General features: G+C 49.5%; 1 non-coding gene across 1 annotated transcript; it reads left to right on the top strand.

The window, feature by feature from the left end:
- Positions 1–1,989: 1,989 nt before the first annotated feature.
- LOC122788520 lies at positions 1,990–2,142 on the top strand. The gene has a single exon (XR_006362716.1). It is a non-coding gene; the product is annotated as a 5.8S ribosomal RNA (ribosomal RNA).
- The last annotated feature ends 3,562 nt before the right edge of the window (positions 2,143–5,704 follow it).

Genomic DNA, 5,704 nt, shown 5'->3' with positions numbered 1-5,704 from the left:
GTAGCAGGCATGCAAATTACCCATTCCTAACTTGGAGAGGGTAGTGACAAAAAATAACAATCAGGACTGTTTCAAGGCCTTGTAATTGAAATGAGTACACTTTAAATCCTTTAATGAGGATCTATTGGAGGGCAAGTCTGGGGCCAGGAGCCATGGTAATTCCAGCTATAGCATATGTTAAAGTTGCTGCTGTTAAAAAGCTCATAGTTGGATTTTAGGATTGGGCTGGTGGTCTGCCACTAGGTGAACTATCACCTGTACCAGCTCATGCTTCTTGATGCTCCATTGATGCTCTTAACTGAGTGTCCTGGGGGTCTGAAGCATTTACTTTGAAAAAATTAGAGTATTCAAAGCAGGTCAGTTGCCTGAATACTTCAGCTAGGTGTAATGGAATAGAATTCCTGCTCTATTTTGTTAGTTTTTGGAACATGGACCATGATTAAGAGGGGCAGCTGGGAGCATGCATATTGTGTCGCTAGAGGTGAAAATCTTGGACCAGTGCAGGACAAATGAAAGTGAAAACATTTGCCAGGAATGTTTTCATTAATCAAGAAAGAAAGTTGGAGGTTCAAAGATGATCAGATACCTTCGTAGTTCTGACCATAAACGATGCTGACTAGCAGTCTGGCGGCATTATTCCCATGACCCTCTGGGAGCTTCTGGGAAACCAAAGTCTTTGATTTTCAGGGGGAGTATGGTTGCAAAGCTGAAATTTAAAAGAATTGATGGTAGGGTACCACCAGGAGTGGAGCTTGTGGCTTAATTTGACTCAACACAGGAAACCATGTAAAGGATTGACAGATTGATAGCTCTTTCTTGATTCTGTGGGTGGTGGTGCATGGCCATACTTAGTTGGTCGAGTGATTTGTCTGGGTAATCAAATGAGACTCTGCTATGCTAACTAGTTATGTGGCACTGTGCAGTCATCTCCAGCTTCTTAGAGGGACAGGCGGCTTTCAGCGACACGAGATTGAGCACTAACAGGTCTGTGATGCCCTTAGATGTCCAGGGCTGCAGATATGCTACACTGAATGTATCAGTGTGTGTCTACCCTTGGCCGACAGCTCTGGGTAATCCACTGAACCCCATTCATGATAGCGACTGGAGATTGCAATTATTCCCCATGAATGAGGAATTCCCAGTAAGTGTGGGTCATAAGTTTGCATTGATTAAGTCCCTGCTCTTTGTACACACCATCTCTCACCACTACTGGTTGGATGGTTTAGTGAAGTCCTTGGATCAGACCTGCTGGATTCAGTCAAGGCTCTGGCAATGTGCTGAGAAGATGATCAAACTTGATTATCTAGAGGAAGTAAAAGTTGTAAAAAGGTTTCTGTAGGTGAATGATCAATAAAACTGAGGGTCCTGAGACCAGACCATCCCGGGGGACCACCTCTCCTTACTCTGCCTCCCCAACCCCCTCTCTCCACCCGCCCCAGTGGAGGGGAGAGGGACCGAGCCTGTGACTCTTGGGTGGAAATTAGGAATGAGAGGTGGGACGGCATCTTTCCCCCTTGCTTCCTGGTGGCAGGAGGGTGTCCCATCAGCACGGCAGGAGGCATGGCCATGCTAAGCACTTCTCTGCTGCCCCGATGGGGTGCCTGGGCAATGGCTCCATCCTCTGTAAACCCAGAGGCGATGAACTCCCCATGGAGGGAGAGAGGGTGCCACCCCAGAAGGGGATGCTACACCCTCCCCTGCCACCACATGGGGGCCACCTCAGGGGAGTACACCAGCATCATCTCCCCTCAACAGTGGTTGCAGGTACCCAAGAAGAATGTCCCACTCCCCATGGTGTGTCAATTCTAAGACCCAGAAGGTCAGTGGGGAGCAGCATGCCAGCAGCCACAGGACTCCCTGCAGTCCCATGGAGTGGGGCCAGTAAATGCTGTCCAGCCACCCACAACTCCCGTGAAACCTCTCCTACTCGTCTCTCTGTGTGATGCCATGTTGACAGCGGTGCCTACTGTGATGGAGTAAGACCAGTACAACTTTAAGCTGTGGATCACTCAGCTTGTGCATCAATGAAGAATGCAGCTATCTGCGAAAACTAATGTGAATTGCAGGACACATTGATCATTGACACTTTGAACACACTTTGCAGCCCCAGGTTACTTCCAGGCTACTCCTGTCTGAGGGTCATCATGCCTTCCATCACCCCCAGGGGTCTCCTACCCCTGATGAGGGCATGGTCAGGGCATTAAAAGAGTCAATCACAGGCTTCCCATCCCTCTAGGGTGAAACATGGACAGAGGAGAGGATTCTCTGCCAGCCTGAGCCAGAAAGCCCGTCCACACAGCAGACGGGAGGGTGAAGGTGCATGTCCAGCCCACCCCCAGAGGCTGTCTGTGGTACTACCACTCGGCTGCCCTCCAGGGGGCATGGGTCAACATCCGCCCACCTGGTTCCTGCATGCTAGGGCAGTGCTGGCCCTCCTATGCTGCCTGGAGTCCACCCCCCATGATCAATTTCAGAACATGACCTCAGGTCAGATGTGACAACCTGCTGAATTTATGCGTATTACTAAGCTGAGGAAAAGAAGCTAACCAGGATTCTCACAGAAATGGTGAGTGAAGAGGGAAGAGCCCAGCACCAAATCCCTGCCTCAGTGATGGCACAGCAAAATGTGGCGTACTGAAGTCCATCTCACTAGTGCCGCCCAGGGGCCCCAAGTCCTTGTGATTGAGGCTCAGCCCATGGATGGTGTAAGGCCAGTGGCAGCCCTCAGCACACTGGTATCAGGTCTTCCCAAAGTCGGGTTGTTTGTGAATGCACCCCAAAGCGGGTGGTAAACAACATATAAGACTTAACACTGGCACGAGACCAATAGCGGGCAAGTAGCATAAGGGAAAGTTGAAAAGAACTTTGAAGATAGAGTTCAAGAGATATGAAACCATTCAGAGGTAAACGGGAGGGGTCCATGCAGTTCACCTGGAGGATTCAACTCTGGGGGTGCAGGACTGACCCCAGGCACACCAACCACCATTGGGCTCACTTCCTCCACAGAACTACACCTCGACTGGCTCCTGGTCAGCCAGGAAGGCTGCATGGAAGGTTGTTCCCCTCCCTGGAGCAGAGTGTTACAGCCTGTGGCATCAGCTCTCACCATGCCCTGGGGTTATGGGAGACAACCATTGCCACACCTACCTGCTGCAGGACTGTCGACTGAGCCAGACTGTTCTCAGTGTGGCCCACCATGCCCTGCCAGACTACTGAGCTCATCTTGGGTGCCCAGGGTCTGAGGCGACATCTTTGACCCACCCATTCCATCTTGAAGCATGGACCAAGGAGTCAAACAGGTGAGTAAAAGGTTTAGCAGAAGACCCCACAGTGCAATGAAAGTGAGGGCCAGCGTGCACAAGCTAAGGCAGGATCCCCTGGCCCATGCGGGGGGCATACCACCAGCCTGTCTCACACTTCCTGTCTGGAATGTGGAGCGTGAGCATACCTGGTGGGACCCAAAAGATTGTGAACTATGCCTAGCAGGGAAAAACCAGAGGTGGAGGTCCGTAGCAGTCCTGTAGTGGAAATTGGTTGTCTGACCTGGATATAGGGGTGAAAGACTAATGGAACCATCTAGTTGCTGGTTCCCTCTGAAGTTTCCATCAGGATATTTGGTGCTTGGCAGACTCAGTTTTATCTGGTAAAGTGAATGATTACAGGTCTTGGGGCCAAAACATTTTCAACCTATTCTCAAACTTTAAATTGGTAAGAAGCCCCACTCTTTGGTTTGGACCTGGGTGTGGAATGTGAGCACATAGTGGGCTGCTTCTCATAAGCAAACTGGTGTTGGGAGATGAACTGAATGCCAGGTTAAGGCACCTACTGCCAACACTCAGACCCCGGAAAAGGTGTTGGTTGATATAGACAGCAGAACAGTGTCCATGGAAGTTGGACTTTGCCAAGGAGTGTGTAACAACTTACTTGCAGAATCAACCAGCCATGAAAATGGATGGTATTTGAGCTTTGGGCCCATACCCAGCCGTCATCTCCTCTGTGAGCCAAGGGGGCTATGCTGTGATGAGTAGAAGAGCTGCAGTGGTGGCACTGAAGTCCAGGGTGAGGGCCCGGGTGGAGCTGTACAGGTGCAGATCTTGGTCATAGTAGCAAATATTCAAGTGAGAGCTTTAAAGGCCAAAGTGGAGAAGGGTTCCACATGAACAGCAGTTGAATGCAGTCTTTCGGTCCTGAGAGATAGGAGAATGCCATTCTGAAGGGATGATGATGGCCTCCATCACCCTCGACAGATTGAAAGGGAGTCAGGTTCAGATCCCTGAATCTGGATCAGCAGAGATGAGTGCCTCACGGCATCTGCAGTGATGCAAATGATCCCAGAAAAGTCGGCAGCAGCCCCTGAGAGAGTTCTCTTTTTTTTTTGTAAAGGGAAGGGCACCCTGGAATAGGTTCATCCCAAGAGAGGGGCCTGCACCCTGGAAAGCATTGTGGTTCCTGTGGTGGCAGGTGAGCTCTCACCAGCCCTTGAAAATCCAGGGGAGAGGGTGTAAGTCTCATGCTGGGCTGTACCCATATCCATACCAGGTCTCCAAAGTGAACAGCTTGTGGCATGTTAGAACAATGTAGGTAAGGGAAGTTGGCAAGCCAGATCCGTAACTTTGGGATAAGGATCGGCTATATGTGCTGGATCAGTCAGGCTCAGATGTAAAATGGGGCTTGGCAGGGCAGCAACCCCCATGACAGAAGTTTGGAAGGCAGTGCAGGGTAAATGGTGGCAGGACCTAGAGAGCTCCTGCCCAGGTGATGGGGATGAGGCAGCACCTCACATGATGGAAGTCCGTAAGGAGGCAGTGGGCAGATGGCGGTGGGACCTGCAGAGTTCCTGCCTGGGTGAGAAGTTGAGGCAGCGGCCCCTGGGCCGGTATGGCATCTCAGACCCAGGGCCAGCTGGAAGAGTTGGCCATCGGTGAGGAAGGGATGAGACCTGCTCCAGGAAGCCAGATCTGTGATCCCGTGCCCCTGGCCTCCAGAGAAGCAGAGATAGGGCAGCCGCAGGCCAGTAAAATTATTTTATGAGTGTGAAGCAGTGTTGATGGAGAGAAGGGGGTGATTGTTGAGGCTTTTTGTATGATGTGTATTATGATTTATTTTGTCAGGGAGAAGGGTGACAAACTCAAAGATCGCCCCAGGCAGCACATACTCTAGCTACACCACTGCTCTTCACACTAGTCATAAGAAGAGCTGTCATTTGAAGTATGGAAAGCATTAGTACAACTGGAAGAAAGAACTGGAATACAGTCTCAGTTTTATGTGGATGACACCATACTTATGTCAGAGAATGTTGAGGTAGTCATATAATTACAGCTTTTACAAGGTTTAAAAGGGATAAACAGAAAGAAACAGTGGTGGTCAGGATAGAAGAAGAAAAAGAAAGCAGAGGAGTGTGACACATCCAGAAGAGGGAATGCCCCAAATATGTAGGGAGTATATTTAGGACACACAAAGTGATACAATACAAAACAATTGGAAAGAGGAAGGGAAAACACAGGGAATACTGGAGAAGAAAAGACATAAAACACACAGGTAGTATCAATATGATTAGAATAGATAATTCTCCTAGTTATATTGCATATCCTAAGAAACTTGCCATTGGACCCAGTGGAGACCAAAGTACTAAAATTGCAGAAGGACTTGGAAGTTTAGATAGAGAAAGGAAAGAGAGAAACCAACAAAAAACAAATAAGACTGA

This window comes from Protopterus annectens, chromosome 13.part0, assembly GCF_019279795.1.
Source record: "Protopterus annectens isolate FY-2018-M chromosome 13.part0, PAN1.0, whole genome shotgun sequence".
Classification (NCBI taxonomy): Eukaryota; Metazoa; Chordata; order Ceratodontiformes; family Protopteridae; genus Protopterus; species Protopterus annectens.
This window is presented reverse-complemented; position numbering and strand designations above follow the sequence as displayed.